This window comes from Pteropus medius, unplaced genomic scaffold, assembly GCF_902729225.1.
Source record: "Pteropus medius unplaced genomic scaffold, Ma_sr-lr_union100, whole genome shotgun sequence".
Classification (NCBI taxonomy): domain Eukaryota; kingdom Metazoa; phylum Chordata; class Mammalia; order Chiroptera; family Pteropodidae; genus Pteropus; species Pteropus medius.
Window position 1 is genome coordinate 234,318 of NW_024346667.1, and position 20,692 is coordinate 255,009.

At 38.8% G+C, this 20,692-nt stretch overlaps 1 long non-coding RNA gene across 1 annotated transcript in view; it reads right to left on the reverse strand.

The window, feature by feature from the left end:
- LOC120613212 (uncharacterized) overlaps positions 1-20,692 on the reverse strand; it is a 406,248-nt gene that overhangs the window by 84,265 nt on the left and 301,291 nt on the right. The window lies entirely within an intron of this gene.

The following is a 20,692-nucleotide window of genomic DNA, read 5'->3' on the forward strand; positions in this document are numbered from 1 at the left end:
CGTGGACACACTAGACAGAGGATTCACGCCTCGACCGGGATGGTGTGAGATATCATCATGCTACTCAGAACTGTGTACAATTTAAAACTTATAAATCCTTCATTTCTGGAATTTTCCATTTAATATTTTAGGACCACTGCTGATCAATGGGTAACTGAAACCAGAAAAAGCAAAACTGTGGATATGGAAGCGACTGCTGTAGTCTCTTAAACTCCAGTCGAAAAACGTCAGAAGCTGGTTCCTAAAAATGATCAATCACTTGTATCACTTCGTGGCCCTTGTGTCAGGAAAGCATCGTCCCTCATCTAAAGTCCAAATTTTATCCTTCATTCAGTCCTTCCATGAACCACTAACTGAACAATATTATTTTTCTCTTACCTGAGTAGTAATATATTTATACATAGATTATGGCACTTATCCTTTCCTATGTCATGTAATGGATTTCTATGCTTCTTATTAAATGGTGTGGTTAGCCAGTGCGGTGAACCTATCTATATGTGCTTCAGTGTCAGGTGGTCAGAGGCATAAATCCTAACTGAGCTACTTACTAGCTAAGTGACCTTAGGCAAGGTCGTTAACCTTAGGCACATTTTCAGTTAAAGCAGAGATAAAAGCAACGTGTACTATCATTGTAAAGATTAGTTGTGCACATAGCATACCTGTCACAAGGTCAACATTCAAATAATAGCAGGTATTTTTTTTAAGCTTCATATGTTCCAGCAAATTTCACAAGTTAATCTCGCTTAGTGCTCACAATGGTGCTATAAATATGCTTAATGTCATTTAGCATTTGGAGAAGCTGAGGATCATGTCGCACAGGTAGTGACAGAGAGATTATGGGCTCTGTTCAGGCTTATCATCCTCATAGCAACATGCCACGTACAAAATAGGTGCTCAGTTAACAAAAAATAGTGAGTTATTCAAATGGTTCAGAAACGATAAAAGTAATTTACTGACTGAAACCATATAAGAAAGTAGACATAACAATAAGTCGATCGCAGGTAGTTTTAACTTACATTTTTTTATGATGTAAAAATGGGTAATTGGGACATATATTTAAAAGTGATTCTAAATTTGGAAGTCATCCTGAAAAAATGGAAATAGCAAAATACTATCCTGCTGCAGACAAAGTAAACTTAATTTATCTTAAGTAAAATAATCCAAAACACTTGGAAAGCAATAATGACAAAAAAAAAAAAAAAGACCTGAAGGAAAGAACAGATAACAGATGATATATGGGCTTGCATTACAATAGAGAAACAGAAGGATGAAAGAAAGAAAAAAAAGCCTAATGTAATTTTGCTGTAAGCTCAAAGGAATCATGATACTGAAGAGAATTTCACCTAGAAAGCTCTGGTCAGTTCTGGATATCACGGTGTGTAATAACTATAAAACACTGGAGGCACTTCCAAGGAAAGCAATAAAAATGAACCCAAGAATAGTAGAATGTGGGCTGAATCTACACAGTGCTTCTGGCACAAGTAGACTAAAATCCACTCTCAACCATTTATTTCCATTAATGCAGCAGCAAAGAACAGATCTGCTTTAAGAATCAAACATTTTTGCGAGCGTCTACATTTGTGCATGCAAACTTATTACATCTCTAAAATATCTGCATAAAGTCTCTTTTCAGAACTTAAAACCTAGAGAAAATGGGCTACCATCAGTTTTCTCTAGATAAAAGACAAGTAAATCCAGGAAGATTTTTGTTTCTAACGAAAGCTTAACCTTCTACAAGGAGTGGGCAAATCAGGCAAATGAACATTAACAAAAAGAGAATAAATATGTTCCTGAAGAAAAGGCACAGTTCCCTAATGGTTAAGAGACTGGCTTCTCTATCTCTGTGCCTGGGTTCAAATCCCATCTCCACTAAGTACTTAGCTATGTTAACCTTGGACAAATTAGTCTACCTCTCCAGACCTTGGTTCACTCAAGGCTAATAACAACGCTAATTACACCAAGAGAGGTAATAAAGATGAAATGAACTAATATAGCTAGTGCACTTAGAACAGCATCCAACACACCGACACGCAATTAACGTTCTTTTCAAAGAGCGGGCCTGAAATCAAATGATAAAGGGAAGTAAAGATTAAAGGAAATTGTCCAAAATTTGTAGTCAGAAATTCTGGGTTCAAACTGGAGTCCTAGGACTTATTTGATGTGTGACATGAAATGCTCTTGTTCTCTGTGCCTCGGTTTCTTCAGATGAGATATTTCTTTTCTTATATCAAATAGTTTTAATGATAATCAAACTACAGTCTATAAAAGGCTATAGAAACGTTGTTTTATTATTATCAGTGCATATCGGAGTACAGTGCTTAATAGATGTTCAGTAAATGTTGATATTAGATGAATCTCATTATAAACAAATTGTTTTCAGGCAACTACTTGAGGAATTGTTTTGAAGTAATTATTCAGAAAATAGGAGAGAAAAATTCACATAGCTGACACAAAACAATCCATTTAGGGGTTTAACTTATTGATTTGTTTTGCTTCCAGATAATTATCTCAAATTTCATTTTTGCATGTGTATAACAAAAGGCTTGTATATAAAATATTTTTAAGTTATTTTTCTCATTAAGAATAGCAACGCAATAAATAAAGCCACTAAATTTAAATTATATCCAATATATTAGGTATCAAGCTATGAAATCGTAAGTTTTAGCTATTTCAGAGGTGAGCTCAATGGATAACATCCAAGAAGTATTTGAGTGAACAAATCCATTCCCCGATAGGCCTTTTCTGGAAATAATTGCAATTAGGTTTGTGTTTGGTTAAATGATAAAAACGACTATAGTAAACAATGGCTTAAATATGCAAAGATCATTCCCCCACATAAACAGTGCGGAAGGGGATGGCATTCCACAAAATCATTGGGGAGCAGCTTCTTCCAGCTTTTCACCCTGCCATCCCTAAGGAATATCCTGGCTCCTAGATCCAGCAATCTCTGCATTCCAGCCAGAAAGGAGAAGGAAGAAACAAAGAAAGACATACAACTTCCCTTAAAGAACCACTAGAGGATATTTCTGCTCATACACCACTGGCCACAACTACCTCGCATGGCTATACCTAATGGCCAACCGGGTTGAGTAATGTCTTCATTCAAGATAACCATGTGTCCAACTAAAAAATCAAGAGTTCTATTAAGGAAAAAGAGGAGAATGCATTCTGGGCATCAACTAAAAGTCATTGCCTCAAAATCAGATCAAAATATCCACAATTTAAAAACATAAATCATGAAAAAAATGAGGTTAATAAAAATTGCGCTAGAAACGATAAAACCTTGCTAAAATTTTTCTAAATTTTAAATAAATGAAAATAAATATTATCTTCCTGAATTAAAAGATCCCATAAAGTAAATATCTGAACTCTCCCCAGATTCATCAATAAGCAGTGTGTAATTAGAGTAAAATCTCAAAAGAATTATTTGGAAGCTAACAAAATGATTCTGAAATGTTAGAAAATAAATGAATGAAGACTGGCAAGAAATCTGAGAGAGAAAATAGGGAGCAAACAACTTAGATTTTGATTTGTTTACACAGACCACCAGGATGGTAGGGCCATGAATAATTTAAGACCTGAATGATTCAATCACTGATCACTGGCCAGCATAGAAAGAAAGGAAAACTAGTAACTACTAGATTTTCTTCTCTGAGGCTGCCTCTCATTCTTTGTACATATCTTTCCCCCTTCTTGGCAAAGAATGTGGTGGTGTGAAGATGTGACAGCCACATGAACTAGAATTCCAGCAGCTGCCTGGCCCTTCTCCCCTGGAATTAAAAGCCCTCACGGCCAAATCTGGAACTTGAAAGAAGATCCTTAATATAATCATAAATACCTTGAAATCTATCTACTTCATTCCTGTTGCTGCTGCAGCAACATGTATGCCACAGATATCACTCCAAGAATTCACCGGGACATATTACCTGTGTCACTTTGCACGGGCCCTTCATGTCTCTGAACCCACCATGCCATTAACAAAACCAGTGGTACCGGGGTGGGCACTCTGTAAATTTTCTTCTGCATTGTCATTCTGTGAGTCTGTGATTCCAACAATATGAGTAATCACTGAAGGATCCATGTCAGAGAGCTAGACTATAGCAGCTTGCCTCTGGCCAAGGTGACCAGTGAGCAAATGGGATGAGACTCTCAAAACCTAATGGAGATTACTACAGCTGAATATTTACCATGATCCAGATACTCGTATATTCTCTACTCCCCTTGATCTACAAATTTAAAGGTAAACCACCAAAGAAAGATGTATCTAAACAATGATTGATACATCCACAAACTGTCAAGATATCAAGTTTCATGTATAAATTCCAGCCTGTCTGGGGGAAAAGAGTTGTCTAAGCACTTTAAGCAGAAAAAAAAAAGAAAGAAAGAAAGAAAGAAAAAAAGAAAACAACATATTTGTAGCCCATCTTTATACTTAGATCTACTGTCAATTTAAAAATGTATTTTATATTTTTTTGTTGTATTTTCTTCCTCTTCAAAGAGGAAGCGAGTCACCTAAAGACCCTATTCAAAGGAGTGAATTATTAGTCCCAATTCTTCTATCCCATGAAATAACAGTACACATCATACCTATGATGTACCATGTGAGCGTAAGTCAGCATATCTTGATTCGGGCTCAGCCATGTGACTCACTTTGGCCAATGGGAGGTTAGAAAATGTGATGCAAGTACAGTGGGGCAAGTGACCTCGCACTCTTGTGTTCCTGCCTGAGCCACGAAAACAACGTGCCTCAAGAAGTTACTGGTCCAAAAGAGGAGAAATACATAAAATAAACCAGGACTCAGCCCTCGGCCTGGGTCCAATGGCCTAGCATTGGTCAGCTGCACGCCAGCTGATCTCATGGGTAAGAAATACACGATTTTGTTTGTATGCCACTGAGATTTTTATAGTTGTTTGTAATATAGCATTATCATGGCAATATCTGACTAATACACTTACCTACCACACATACATATTAAGACAAATGTAATGATAAAGCGCTTTTTAAATTTCAGAGTACTAAGAACAAGGGCAAGCAGAACACTTTTAAAAAGTAGTTACAAGAGGAAGGAGTGACTATCACTGTGGTAGTGACTACAGTAGCAAAGACCTTGTCAGCAAGTGTTATTACTACATCTAGCTTAGAGGTGATAAAACAGAGGCTCGATAATTTTCCAGAAAATGTCAAAAACAGGATTCCCGCTTAGGTTTTCTGGTTTCAAATCCTGTGCACTTCCAGTAAACAAGGCTCTTCTAAAATCTTCTAATGAATAGAAAGTATACAAAGTCATCTAGAGTTCTGAAGATGCTAGTCATCGCTCAGAAATTAAAGAGGCTTCGGGTTCATTTCAAGTTGCTAAGCTGTTGATGAGCTTCTTTCCTCAACAAAAACATCTAGAAGTGGAGTGAAAACCTTTTACACAGCCCTTTCTAAGAAAAGCTTTAGAGACTAGATGAAAGAGAAGTTCCTTGTACAGAGAGGTGAAATTTCCATGTCAAAACATCCCTCTTTAGGACAGGAACTACTGTCTTTCCAAAATAGAAATTAGAGTTTTCTCATGGATACTCATTTATGAAAACTCTTTTATCTAAACATATGCTCTGCAGCTGGTTCAGGATTGAGTGTCGACCCCATCATTGGATGTATATCATTATGTAAAACTCACGATCTTCACCGTTCTTAGAACCACATAGCATTCTCTTTCATTCTTGAATCTCGAGGGAAGAATACAGAGACATTATAAGAGCTATTTTTTCTTTAGCGTGAATGTCTGGCAGAGATGCTCTCACTTCCAGATGCTTTCTTATTTTTCATCTGTTTAATGACCTTCCTCAGAGAGTTTCTAAGTTTGGCTCCACCTGTGTATTATGGGGAAGAATATTGAAGGCATCTTCCCCATTATGACTGCCAAATGAAGATTCCGATACATAAAAAGACTCTCCTCTTCCCATCCTGTTCAGTTATGGAATAATCTCTATATAAAGTAACACGTTTATCGACTTCTATCAAGGCCAACAAGAAGGAGCTGAATCTAAGCGCCTCTTTGGGACCCTATAGTCCAGGTAGCAGCTGACTGTTTTCTGGACATCAGCAACTGTCTTAGGTGCAGGATGACTATAGACTGCAGATGTATAAGGTATTAAAAATACTTAGATGAGTTCGCCATGATGAAAATGTTGGGCATAGTCAGACTACTCCAGAAAACATATGATCGGAATAACTTTTAGCATGAATGATTTGCCCGGATTCTCCAAGTGGTTATAATCTCAATTCTGTTGAGAATTTTGCAAATACCATTTAGATATTGGGTTAAATTTATTTTCGATAAATAAAAAAATATATAGACTAATCTGACTGACATGAAGTAGAACAGAAACAACTCACCTATACACAATTCAGTCATGCCATGGTCTCATTGAATCAGAATATCTAACAAAACTGGAAATGAGCAGAAAAGACCTAATTTCATGGAAATTGAAATAAGTGTGACAAAACTGACCCTCCTTTCAGAGTCCATTTATTAGTATTGTCAAACATTTGCAATAAGCCTGATTTTCCATCCTCTGTAGCCAGAGTTGATCGTTTAAAATGACTTGGAACCAAATATGGAATGCCTTATCTCTGAAAAAATATAACTTTATAATTGTGTTGTGCTTTCTTTGAACTTGTAAGACTGCATAATGAGACATTATGCTCTCTTATTCAGAAGACTTTAGAAACTTTCATTCCAAAAGCAGCACATCCACAAACTGACCAATTTCAGAGGACTAAAACATGTTACTGTGCTTTCCTTTATCTAGAAAGAGGTGACCTTGACTGTCCCATATCTGTACAGCACCATGAAAGCGAGAGCTATACAGTTCACACTGTGCATACCTCACACGACACTGAATTCACTTAGGCGTTTATATGTTTGATGCTAGTTCTAAGGACAACGAAGAAGTTTGGGATAAACGTTTTAGCTCATCTATAAACCTTTATGATTTTCCTGTACTTTCCATGGAACTACCGTCATATTGGGAAAATCATATCAAGTGATCATTTCTTCACGCCTTCACTTTAAATTTAATATCATCATGTTTAAATCAAAGCATTTGTCTTTCGGGGTTTTGAGAAATGCACATAACTGACGCATCATGTGATAACCACGTCTTTTCTGGGAGCTCAAGACACGGTAATTACAAATAAAACCTACGTAATGAGTTTGACACGGGATGCTGCACATAAGGCTCAGGACATCTGGAAGGGTCGGCAGGAAGTCCCTTCCCATGGTTCCCTCGGTCCCACTCATTTCCTCCTCCCTGGTCCTGGCTTTTTCCTGCAGCTAGCCCTTTGCTGTGTTCCCAGTTCCAGCCAGAGAGGAGTACAGTGAGTCTTTCTTCTTCAGAGACTAACATTTACAAAAAAATAAAAACAAGGTTATCTCTTTCTAATGCTGATGGCATTTATTCGCTAAAAGATCTCTCCTCACCAAGAGCAAAGCTGAAAGGATGAAAGAGAAAGATAACCATGTTCTTTTCACATGCATTTTCGCCAAAAAAAATCACGGGGTATAAAAAGCACAAGGACCTTACAGAGCCAAGCCTTTTTGCATTCTATAAGGTACAGCATGAATCTGGCAGAACTTTTTGCCAATAGCATCTTTTGTTATTGCTCATTAAAGGGAGCAAAGTGCCATACTTAAAACCCATTCTGACCAAAAATATCAAACTTAAAAATTTATAGTTACTATGTAAAGCTGAAACGTAATGGGTGACCTAACCTTTTCAGAAAGAATTCCTAGTGTAAACCATAAGATGCCCACTTAGCAGACTTTATTTTCCCATTGTCTTATGCATATAATAACCTAAAGGACTTTTTCTTTATTTAGAACAAGTGAGATGAAATAGTTGTTATTCTTATTTTGATGCTCTTGAAGGGCAGATCCAGTGAAGCTTATCCACAATAATAATGATTGATGAGCTTCATCTAATGTTAATCCTTAATACATTAGAGAACAATCCCAATAGACGCAACCAGCAATGAAATTCCTACTCAGCGAAGGGTATTGTGACTACACACAAACATGAACAATTAGTAGTAGTAGTAGTAGTAGTAGTAGTAGTAGTGTGTGTGTAAGTATCTATGCCAATCCCAGCGTGGCATTTAAGAGAGCTGTCAGTATAATTTTAAATTCCTGGGTGCCCATCCCAGCTGTGCCACTTAAGGACAGTAGACGTTGGGGAATTTCACTAATTTCTGTGAAATTTAGAGTCCACATGTGGAAAATGGGCTCTGCTTTATTGTTTTCCTCTTTTGACTTTATATTCTGTAAGGTCAAAGACTGTGTCTCTCCGGTTCGTTTTTGTTTGACACATGTCCAGCATTAATGCCTGGCTTTTTAGTAAATGCAGAATAAATATTTGATGACTAAAAAAAGAATGAAATCGCTCATCGTTCAGCAAATATTTATTGTGTATCTCACGTGGTACAGGCACTGTTCTAGTTGCTGGGTGTAAGTTTGTGGGTGGGGATGAGGGGTTTAAAAAAAAAACCAGCCTAATTTGGGTTGCTTTGGGGAGCTTACAGCCTAATGGGGAGGACGATTAACAAAGCAAGTAGGCAAAATTGATACCAAAAAAAAAAAACCTAAAGCTGGAAAGGAAGATATGAGATGCTGGGGAGGGTAGTGAGATTTTAGTTAGGATTGCTCGGGAAGTCCTTGGTGAGGAGGTGACTTTCTCATAAAGACCCGAAGGCAGTGGGCTGCTACCCACGTGCCAGTCCTGGAAGTACTCATCCCAAACAAAAAGGACAGAAGTACGAAGCCCCCGAGTGAGAGTGTCAGGAAAGCTGTACAAGGCCAGCGTAGTTTATGGAGCAAGAGGAAAGGAGGAAGGGAGGATGGAGTCAGACACGTAAAGGCGAGGCGGCAAATCACAGGACTCATAGGCTATATAGCAAGGACTTGGACTTTGAGACAGACAGGAAGCTGCTGGAAGGCGGTGAGCAGATGAGTGACATAATCTGACTTATATTTGAACGGGATCACTCTGGCTGCTGTGTTAATAACAGACTGGAGGAGGGTGAGGGTAGATGGAAAATAAACACCTAACTCACAGGTGTTTATTTTGTAAAGATTACTCAGAAAACACGTGCAGCGCCCAGCGCAGGTCTGACACTGACCGCTCTTACCCAGGAAAGGAGAGCTGTTGCCTTTTGGCAGATAACAGCCATGCCATCACGCAGACACACACGCTGAGGCTCTGCGCATTCATTGGTTACAGTCCCAAGAGACCACATCTCCTTTACGGTGGCCGGGGAATTGGAACATTGAATTAATATGAATGACAATAATCAGAGGACTCCCCAAATTAAAAAACATATCCCTAGCATCTAACGGTTATTTAGGCAAATGAAGCGGTCACCCTATTGATTGCCCCCTGCCACAAACCAAAGACCCTCATTCACTCGATGGTGCGGCATCAAAGGATTGTGAGATGCTAGGGATTTAGCTTCTATCAAAATGCTCATATCTAAATTCCATAGCACTAGCATCGAAGGGCAGCCACGCGCATCGACATCTTCAAACAAAACACACAGGGTGCTTTACACTCACTCCATGGCTAATACGTTTTCCTGAAGAACAGCTAAAAGCTACATGAAACATGACAAAATTCATGAACTCTAATTTTCTCCTTAAAATCCCATCATTAGACATTAACTAGGGATGTTTCGTTCTCCGAAGGAGTCGCTAGTTTTATTTCTGCTTAATAAATAAGAACCTGGCAATTTGAGGGGAGGCTGTCCTAGCAGCCCTGACCTCGCAAACAACCAACTGAGCAGGGAGGTGGCACTCCCCTTCTGTCCCATTCCTGCTCGCAGACGAGAGAGCCCTTGTTCCCATACCTGCCCTCACCTCCGTGCTCCTCCCGGGAGGATGTGCAGGAGCTGATTCAACGACAGTCTACAGAGTGCCGATTCTGTGCCAGGTGCTGTTCTAGGTGCTAATGATACAGCAGTGAGCCGAACGAGACACCCCTAGACTCTCCCTTTTCACTGCATCTCCACCTCCCCCCACCGCCACGCCCATCGGGTGACCTCAGGTCGATGCCGACAATAGCTTTCTTTGGAAAGAAAGACACTTGAGAACAAACCAAGGCCTTCCTCTGAAATGTAGAGGGATCCTGTTTTACTTTTCGGGGTGTAAGCACATCACCTCTATGTCTTCGTGTCTGTACTCACAACACTGCGCGAAGGCGGAGGGATACATGTCGCATCTCTGTTCATAGCAAATACGTAAAATCCAGGAATATCAGTTTTTTATTTTTTTAAGTGTCTTTTGAAACTTTGGAATTTTCCCTTTAATTTTTATTTCTAACTATTTTAGTTTTAGTTTTTACTGTTACTGCGTTATCCAGGGCTGCTCTTTTTCAGAGGTGTTCACTAGAGTTAGCCATTATACAAGGCCCTTTCAGATACTTCCCGAACATCTTTCCTCCATTCTACCCTGCTGTCGGAACCCACATTTTACTCAGAGATCCCCTTCCCAATTATGATGTCTGGCTTGGGGACATTCCTGACTCCAGGGGTAATTCACAACCAGCCTCAGCCAACAAGGGGGCTGTTAATGCTTTGGGGTGGACATGGGACCTGAGATCACTTAATCAGACTAAATAGAAGACATCCGTGGACGGTCAGAAGTGTTCTTCTTTTTCTCCTGCTAGACAAAAGCAAGAGACTAGAGTTCACAATGTGAGCAAAGAACCTGAGCCCACCACTGAGCTCGTAAATGAATCAAACCTAAGGCTACAGGGCATGATAAATTTCTTCATTGTCGAAGCCAATCTGAGTCAGGTCCTCCGTTACTTGCAGCCCAAAGCATTATATCGGATACACAGTGGAATTGTCACAGCTCTGGGCAAATACAGGATTTATTTGCAGTTCAGATTCCAAGCAGAAGAAGATTCTTCACGTCACAGAGTCGTTTTAAACCCTTTCTGTTCTTTATGACATGAAGAAAGCAAGCTGTGCCGGAGCATAAAAACCTGATGTTGGCAGAGAACACAGGTTAGATTTTTAACAATGCAGACCCAGTGCATTATGAGATTTCTTTGAGTACCCCGAGATGGAATTTTGAACAAGCGCATGAGTAAAGATCAGCTTGGAGTCACAGGATTCTGAAACAGAAGTCCTACAGACAGCTTCACTGTGTAGAGCAAGCATGATATAAGAGACAGGGAAAGGGATCCAGATGGGATGATCCTGGGTCCGTTCCTTCGCTGAGAGGAACGGGAAACAACAACAGAAACTACTGTATATCTTCTACGTTCTCTTATACCATAAAATATGTCCAGCACATGTGTGCAGTAAATGACACTGTTTTTTCTGTAGACTGTTCAGTCATTGCCGGTAGATCGTATTCTGGAATCTACAAATGAATTCTAAGTATAGCTAGCTGCCTGCAGACATACTGATAGATTCGGGTCAATCCTGTCTGATAGGCTGTTCGCAACAGTGGCTGCGTCGACGCCTCCCAATCCTGGAAGCGCATGCCTCTGTAAAGGGGTTTTGCCACTCTTCTCCTCAAGGTGGAATGATTTTCCCTCCTTTGATGTGGCCGATCCTGTCCTGTGACTTGTTATAACAAACAGAATGCAGCCGAAGTGATGTTGTGTGACTTCAAGGCCTCAACTTCAAGACGCCTTGCAGCTTTATTTCTTGCCCTTCTGCTTCCCTGAGACTTCCGTGTAAGGAAGCCCGGCTGGCCTCCTCGGGGAGAGTTTCTGCAAACTGCTTTTTATTCTCTTCCATTCATTCAACAAACATCTAATGAATATCTATCGGGAGCATCCATGGCTACCGCAGGCAACAAGTCTGGCAAAGTCTCTCTGCTCTCATGAAGAATAGGCTCGAGGAGAAATAAAGCCAATAAATAACGTAATGCCAGACTGTAATAACTGCTATGGAAACAACAGGACAGAAAATGTAACAGAAAGTGACTGCAGGACGGGGTGGGAGTGCTCTTTAGGACTGAGTGGTCATAGAAAGGGTTCTGTGTATAGTAAGCAGTTGAGCTGAATCTAGACTAGCAAGGAACAGCCAGTCTGGCAAAGATCTCGGGAGGAAGAATTACAAGGAGAGAAAGAACAGAGCAAGGGCCCTGAGGGGGAGTGGGCGGTATGTTTCAGACAGATTGCAACCGCGGAGCTGGCTGTGGTGACCTTGGGGAGAATGCTATTCTAAGTTGCACTGCTCACAGACCAAATCTGTTTCACACATACGAGCGCATGCAAATCCTGAGAACGACACTGGCATGCACTGAACATGCTACTCGATGTCTAACAGCTTTCTATTATGAGTAGAGGGATGGTGAGTTTGTTGATGTTAAGAGTCCTTATCTCGGAAAGAAACCACTAACCGCTCTGACTTCCCGATAATTAGATTCATTTGTACAAAACTGAGGTTCCATTCCTTTTTCTGTTCTAAGGATAAATAAAACTTTGCAAAGAAGGAAATATGTACAGACTCACTCTATACGCTTCTGGAAAGATTCAAAATCTGTATACAATAGACAAACCTGAGAGAAGACGATGGTGTGAGCAGAAAAAGCAGGTGTCACCTTTAGGTAAGCATTTTTGGGTTCTTGGTACAAAAAATCCCTCTCGTAAAAACACAGTCTTTGTTATCTCCAGATTCTGTATATTTACATTTCAAATAATTGCAAATGGAACGAGAATTGTATACCTTATCACCTTAGCAGGCATAGATTTTTACCAATAGAGATTATAAATAGTTATTCATAATGGTATAAATTGAAAGCAGACTGCTTTTAATGGCTGATGCCAAAACCATCAAGCAGCTACCTCTAACTTACTATCAGAGGCTTATTTACCATAATTGACTTTCTCGTTGTTTTACCTTGTCTTTGACCCTGTACACCAAGCATGATTCTCCTGAATTTAAAAGAGAAAGTGATTAATGGAGCAAGTGCAGAGACAGTCAGGCTCGTATATACGCCAACGGGGACCTGGGAGGGCCTGATAAATAATAAACACCATCACTTCCCCAACTCTGACTGTTGCTTTCACTGCATCTCTCAGGTAGCCCTTTAAATGAGAGGTCACTTATTTCAAAGCCAAATATTCCTCTGTGCTATTCGAAACTTATTTATGCCATAGTCAGGAAAAAATATTTACATCTAAAAATGCTGAACCATGAAACTCTAGCCACAGAAAAGGTTACTTGTATAAGAAAATGGAAGTTTGTATCAACATAATTTCCATAATCATTTTTTCTCTTCTCATAAAACTCTCACTTCTGCTTTGCCTGGAGAGGCTAACTTTTGGGCATCCCTTCTGCTCAAATTTCTCCATGAGACAAATCCCAAATCAGAAGCCTTTGAAGCTGAATGTAAAAATCCTTTAACTATGAAGGGAAAATAACAAAGAAAATCAATTCTGGGAATACAGACGTTAGAACAATGGTTTTGTGAAATTAAAGAGCAATAGTGGATTTCAAATTCATCCTGTGTAAGACACGCAGAATTAAAAATGGAATATCCAGTTTCTAACTTCTTGGTAATCAGAAGTTAATGAATACTATAATTCAGTTTTGTTTTCAAAGACCATTTATATCTCCCTCCCACAATTACCTATTATCTTTCTATCTTATTGCTCTTTGGATCTATTCTGATAGCTATTAGCTTATTAGAAATTGTGCTCGCTCTCCCTCCCTGTCTCTCCCCCTCTCTCTTTCTCATAAGCAGTAAAGTAAGTCAAGGCACAGGAAACTACATACTGTGGAAAAGTCAGTTAACGTTTCATTGGGAGTATTAACAGAGAACTGTAATAAACAGCTTGTGGAGGGCAGAAGGATATGGAAAAGAAGAGGAGAGAAAGCATCATTAAAAGGGTCTCACTGGTACTTAGATGACTGGGCTAAAGGTAACATTTATGTTTCTGTCAGGGTCCTACTTCATTCGGATACGTCAAGATGATTCTATTTTGGTGGTAGTTCAGTCATCATTTGCCTCCCCTACTTCCTCCCCATCCAAATGACATTTTAGAAAAGACAAAACTATAGAGACAACAAAAAGATTAGTGGTTGCCAGGCCAGGAGAAGTGACTAGGTGAAGCATAAGAGGATGCTTAGGACAGTAAAAATACTCTGTATAATATTTAATGATGAAATCACATCATTATCCATTTGTCCAAATCCATAAAGTATACAGCACCAAAAGTGAACCCGAAGGTAAAGTATGGACTTTGGGTGATTTTGTGTTTATGTGGGTTCTTCCTTGTGAAAAAGTACACAGCTCTGGTGAACGATGTTGATCACGGAAGAGGCTATGCATGTGTGGGGGCAGGGAACGTGTGGGAATTTTATTATAAACCTAAAACTCTTTTAAATAATAATACCTTTAATGAAAAAAAATTTTTTTTGAAACCGGAAACATGACCAATCAACTCCATTTGGTATATGGTTAATAACTCACTACATACTTTGAACTCTATTAAACATTAACTGAATTTACCAAACTTTTTAAAAATAAAACAAGCTATTAATTTTAAAGGAAATGACTGATAAATTACATTTAAATATGTAATTACATTTTTAAATTGGGCACGTTTCTTTTTTTTTATTAAAGGCATTATTTTTAAAAAGTTTTAGGTTTATAATAAAATTGAAAGGAAGCTGTGGAGATTTAAATAGGAAATGACTAACAAATTACATTTAAATATGTAATATTAATGAGGAGGGCATGAGGGGGAGTACCTGGCTGAACCTATTTCCTTGATTTACTGTTCTAATTATCATGACTTTTCACCCCAGCTTCTAATTTTTTAAATGCTATGTATCCACAGGTAAGGCTGAATGACACCCAGCACGAGTATACTTTGAAAAAGCCAAGATTGACCAGATAATTGTAAGTCACAGGGGTAGAGACAGAGAGATTGTCCCAAGACCACAAAACCGGAAAACACATTGACAGGAAACCCAGTGTCCTGATCCGGAACCCCAGTATGGGCTGAACTCCAACAGGGAGGCCCTGGGGGGGCTGCCCACAGCCAGGTCTGCATTACAGACAGTGAGGCTTGTTCTCTGGCTCCAAAATAGCCGGTGGATACAGTCAATGAAGGGGTGGGAAAATTTAACTGTATGGTTCTATTGATCTGGAACAGAGTTCGGTAAATCAACACAATCAGTGGGAAAAAGAGCAGAGTCAATTATCAGAGACTTTATATTAAAAACAAAATGACTTATGTTCTATAATGGATAACTGACATATGCAAGTGTTTTTGGCCTGAATTATTCTAAAACATAAAATTAGTTCCCCATTTAAACTATATTGAGGAGATGCAATGAAAGCTACCAGTGAACGTATCTTCCTCTCCTCTAAATGAACTATGTTGATTTTACTCCCCCTTCTCTGTTTGCCTCTCTCCTTCTCTCTATCCCTCTTTCCCTCTCTCCCTCTCTCTCTCCCTCCCTCCCCCCCACATTAGTAATTAACTGTGTTGGCCTGAGAAAAAAAATTCATCATTCAAATGGATTGTGTCCATTCAACAAATTCCCATTCAACATCTTCATTGGAGTGCTCACCCTCCTTTCAGAAGCTGAAGAACTCTCATGGACCCAATGCCTAGAAAAACAACACATATACATTGACACATACGCACACTCTCTCTCAAACACACAAAATATTGCCTATCAATTCAGGACATCACGGATTCTCTGAGTCATTGAGCCTGGGTTAAGAACTCCTGTCTCATGTACCTGGAACTGAGCTAGACACTGAAGTACTAAAGTAAGGTAGGTGGGGTCCCATGTGTACAGACATGAAACAAAATGGTACCATCGGGGGGAATAATAGCTTGATAACTCTTAAACACAAGATAGAATGAGAAGTCAGAAGACAAATGGTAGGCAGGAGTCAGGGCATTAAAGGCCATAAATGTCTGGCTAGGGAATTCAGACAGGATGCTCTAGCCCAGCGATTCTCAATGTGAGCCAAGGACACCTGCAGAGAAACACCCAGGGCGGTCTGCTGATTTAAAATCTGTGAGGGGTCCCAGGATTGTTACTCAGATGACGCCGATGCATATAAATTTCAGAAGCATTGCATTAGGCTGCGAGGGGAGACATGGTTGGTGAGACAGGAACAGCAGCACAGAAGGTTCTAAGGGGGCTTGGAGATGATGCTCAGACATGCATTTTAGATAGAGCATTCTGCAGACCGCAGAGGATGGGTTTAATGAGGCCAGACTGAAGGGTGGAGACTAGTTAGAAGGTTACTACTGCGGTCATTCAGGGGAGGGATGCTGCACTATAAATTAAAGCAGGAGTTATGAAGAAAGAACAGACGAGGGAGAGTCTCAAAAAGTGAAACTTGACAGACTGCACTATTGAGAAGCAGAGACTGGGAATCTAAGACCACTCAGCGTTTTGTCTTGAGAGACTAGCTAGATGGCAGGAACACCATTAGGATGAGAAAACTGTAAAAAGAGAATTAGGAGGAAATTTTTAAAAAATTCAAAGCTGAAGTTTGGATTTGAATATGAAGCTTAGGGAACACAGATCTGGTGGAGATAAACACACGTGTGTATTCTGGTGGCATCAATGCTTGAAAGATTTCAGATGGCTCTCTCGGCAAGTCTTCTCATGGGACAGCTCCCTCAGAGGAAGACATCCACCCGCCTCCTCTCTGGGCAGCAGGCTGTGGGCATTCTGGGAACCAGGTCAGGGAGGTGGTGGAAATCTCGTCAGTTACGTAATTCCCTGTGTTCAGTCTAGATCTCGGCTCGCCTTCCACTTTGCCAGGTTCCCAAGTCTGGAGCAGCTCTGACTCAGTTCTTCTGTGGTGATTCTTGATCCTTTCCATGACTCAGCTTCCTTCTTGCTACCATCCTCTCTGCCAGCATTGTATTTCTTATCTCTGGCAGGTCAGCTTCCACACCCTCCAATCACCTGCCCATCCTCACATATTATCTTCAGGTTCCGTGAGTCACCTGGTTTCATGAATGAAAGTATTTGTGTTTCTGCGTTCCACCCTCATGATTATTCAGGAGGGAGTTTTGGGAAAGAAAGATAGAGGGGACCAGAAAGGTCGCTGCCATCTTGAATTTACAGTTGTCCTTAAAATAAGACGGCCATTTATTTCATTGTAAAATAACATGGACACGGTTTCTTCAGATTTGATGCAGCAATTCCATTTCTAGGAATCTACCGCAAAGAAATTCTCATTTTTAGTACACAGCAATATATGTACATTGCTGGTTATCTCGTCCTTGTTTGGAAAAGAATAAAGTGAAAAGGAAAAAAAGATAAAATAGAAGCAATTATAGCAATCATGAAAAAGGGAGTAGGTAAGTAAATTATGGAATGTTTATACCATGTAATTCTATACAGCAGGTAAAAAAGAATGAGGTGAACCTAAAAATTAAAACTTAGGAAACTATATTTTGTGAAAAATGTCCCTGCCTACAACTTACCACTTAAAAAACAATTATTAATTCATTAATATCTCAACCAATAAAAGACTCAGCAAGAGGGGAGGAAGAAGCAACTTATATCTAGAAGTACCAGCTCAACAGGTGGAAAAATAAGAAAAAGCATTGGTAACAGTTGAATAAAACCAGAACCCATTTGCTGAAAGCTAGAAAATTTGATAATATTGGAACGAAAAACAAAAATACTGTTTTGAGAATCAGGATATGAAGACAGAATCAAATCAAGAGAAAGTCTAAGTTAATACCGAGCATCTGCAGATATTGCCCTACCAGACAGAAAAACATATTAAAATACTCTACAAATATGGAATTGTGCAGAAATACAAAAACAAGCCAATAGAGTCCAGAAGTATACCCAAACATACAGTGGAATTTTAGTTATAAAATTTATAATAAAGTTAAAGTTTCAAATTAGTGATGGAAATGGATATTCAATAAATGACATAGAGAATATCAGCTATTGGTAACGGAAAAAAGTTCATATTCTAGTCCCTCAACTGGGGCTGCAAGACTGAATACAGCATGAACGAACTGCAGATGGATTAAAGAAAGATGTATATGAATGTGTTAGAGGAAAATACAGGGAAATATTTTTATAACTTTAGAACGTAAAAAGGCTCCCTAAGCAATCCATAAAACAGAAAACTCCTGGAGGAAAAAAGTGACAATTTTGAGCTCGTGAATATTAAAAAGCCTTTTCATTTTGTTGATTATCTCCTTTGCTGTATAAAAGCTTTTCAGTCTGATGCTTTTCAGACCCACTTGTCAAGTTTTGCTTTTCGTTGCCTATGCTTTTGATGCCACGTCCAATCACTGCCAAGACTGACGTCAAGGAGATTTTCCCCTACCTTTTCCTCTAGGAATTTCATGGTTTCGGGTCTTACATTTAAGTCTTGAATCCTTTCTGAGTTAATTTTTGTATATGGTATAAGAGTCCGATTTCCTTCTTTTGCACTTGGATATCCAGTTTTCCCAGCACCATTAAAGAGACTATCAATAGCATCACTTCCTCATTGTGTATTCTTGGCACCTTTGTCAAACATCAGTTAATCGTATATGTGTGGGTTTGTTTCTGGGCTGTCTATTCTGTTCCATTGATCTATATGTCTGTTTTGATGCCAGTATCATATTGTTTTAATTACTGTAGTTTTGTAATATATTTTGAAATCAGGAAGTGTGATGCCTCCAGCTTTGTTCTTCTCGCTCAAAATTATTTTGGCTATTCAGAGTCTTTTGTGGTTTATGGTTCTATATGAATTCTAAGATTGTTTTTTTTCTATTTCTATAAAAAATGCCATTGAGATTTTGATAGGGGTAGCTTGAATACGTAGGTCTCTTTGGGGAGTATGGACATTTTAACAATATTAATTCTTCCAAACCATGAACATGGAATATCATTGCATTAATTTGTGTCTGCTTTAATTTCTTTCAATAGTGTTTTATAGTTTTCAATGTACAAGTCTTTCACCTCCTTGGTTAAGCTTATTCCAAAGCAATTTAATTTTTATGCTATTGTAAATGTGATTGTTTCTTTAATTTCCTTTTTGGATGGTTTGTTATTGGTATATAGAAAAGCAACTAAAAAGCTTCTGCCCAGGAAAAGAAGCAATCAACAAAATGAAAAGGCAACCAACTGAATGGGAGAAGATATCTGTAAACTCTATATCTGAAAAAGGGTTAATATCCAAAAAATACATAGTGTCTACCTAAATACTAAAACAGTTGAAACATGGGCAAAGGACCTGAATAGAGATTTTTTTCAAAGAAGATGTACAAATGACCAATAGGTACACGAAAAAGTCCTCAGCATCACTAATCATCTGGGAAACACAAATCAAAAGCACAATGAGATATCGTTTCACACCTATTAAAGTGAGTATCATAAAAAGAAAGAAAAGAGGGAGGGGGAAGGAGGGAGGGAGAGGGAGAAATCAAAGGAAAGGGAAAAAGGAAAAAGGAAAGAAAACAAGTGTCTGCCTGGATTTAGAGAAAGGGGAAAGTTTGTACACTGTTGGCGGGAACGTACACTGGTGCAGCCGCTATGGAAAACGGTATGGAGGGTCCTCAAAAAATTAAAAATAGAACTACACATGACCCAGCAATCCCACTTCTGGGTAAATATCCAAAAGAATTGAAACCAGGATCTCGAAGAGATATCTGTACTCCCGTGTTCACTGCAGCAAGATTCACAAAACCAAGGTACTGAAGCAACTTCAATGTCCATCCGTGAACAAACGAATAATGAAAATGCAGCATATACGTACAACACAATATGATCCAGCCCTCAGAAAAATAAAAGGAAATTCTGCCTCGTGCAACAACATGGATGACCTGGAGGGCATTATGCTAATGTGAAATAAGCCAGACATCAAAGGACAATTACTACACCATACCACTTACATGAGGAATCTAAGAGAGTCAAACTCATAGAAGCAGAGTCAAAATGGTAGTTGCCAGAGGCTGGGAGCAGGGGGAAACAGGGAGGTGTTAGTCAAAGGTACAAAGTTTCAGTTATGCAAGAAAAATAAATTCTATCAATCAACTGGACAACACAGTTTCTATAGTCAATAATATTATATTCTATAATTAAAAATTTGCTAAGAGGATAAATTTTACCACTAATAAAAAAAGTAATAAAGAAGGCATGTAAAGCTTTTGGAGATGATGGATATGTTTATGGCCTAAATTGTGATGGTTCAATAAGCATATATTTATCTTCAAACTCATCGAGTTGAACACATTAAATATGTACAGCTTTTGTATGTCAATCATATCCCAATAAACTGGTTTATTAAAACTATACTTTTAATTTTATTATAAGAAAAGACTACAAAAAAAAGTTAGAGACAAGCAACTGACAGAGAGAAAATATCCATAGTGTATCTTACAAAGTCTTAATATCTACCATATATAAAAATGACTTGGCCATCTATTAAGGAAAGCCAAACAATCCAGTGAAAATGAGCATAGCAAATGAACAGGCAATTCCCAGAAGAACCAAAAATGACCGATAAACTTTTAAAAGGACAACACGTCACTGGTAATCGGAGAACCATAAAGTTTTAAAATACAATGTCATGTTTTTACAGGTGTAAGAACACTTAACATGAGATCTTCCTTCTTAATTTTTTACATTTTTAAAAATTTAAATTAGTTTCAAGTATACAGTACATTGGTTAGACACCTATATAGTTCATAAAAC